Source organism: Gekko japonicus, unplaced genomic scaffold (assembly GCF_001447785.1).
Source record: "Gekko japonicus isolate JY-2015 unplaced genomic scaffold, Gekko_japonicus_V1.1 scaffold1025, whole genome shotgun sequence".
Classification (NCBI taxonomy): Eukaryota; Metazoa; Chordata; class Lepidosauria; order Squamata; family Gekkonidae; genus Gekko; species Gekko japonicus.
The window spans coordinates 72,723-73,490 of record NW_015169203.1 but is presented as its reverse complement, the minus strand read 5'-3'; positions in this window follow the sequence as shown (position 1 = coordinate 73,490).

Sequence of the window (768 nt, the reverse complement as noted above, 5' to 3'; positions counted from 1 at the left end):
GGCAGCTGGAAGACGCTCGGGCCTCACTGTTTGAGCGGGGGGGAGGAGATTGGCGAGGCCACTCAGGCCTCGCCGCTAGAGCTGGGGGAGGGGGGTAAAGGAGCCGGGGGGTGGAGGAGATCGGCGAGGCTGCTTAGGCTTCGCCGTAGAAGCATGGGGGAAGGGGGGGAGGAGATCGGCGAGGCGAGCGGCTGCTTTGCGACCTGCCTCGCCGCCACCACAGGGGCGGGAGGGCGAGAGAAGGCTTGGCGCCCTCACCGGCGAGGCCCGGCGGCTACAAGCCGCTCAGGCCTTGATTCGGGGGGGGAACGGGCAAGGCCCGGCTTCGGAGTCGCTGTGTGGGGGGAGAGAATGGCGCTACGGAGCCGGGGGGGGAATCGCCCCCTGAGCCGGGTGGTGGTGGAGGAGACGGGGGAACTGGCAGGAGGGGGGGAAGCTTACCTGTTCCTGCTGCTTTCTCCTCTGTCTGCTCTGCTCTGCCCGCCCCCCCTGCGAATTTCGCGGGTCCCCTTTCTTGTCTTTTCTAAATGCTCAAGGACCGACTGTTTGATGCTTTTGTCTAAGGCTTTCACGGACGGAGTTCATTAGTTGCTGTAGATTCTCCGGGTTGTGTGGCCGTGGTCTTGACATTGTAGAACCACCAGTAGCTGTGACTGGCATCCTCAGAGATGTAACACAGAAAGATGGAGTACTCTCTGTGTCAAGGTGAGAAGAAAAATGGTAGGCAGGTAATTTATATCTACTCCAGAATGTGGGGTAGGGCTGAGT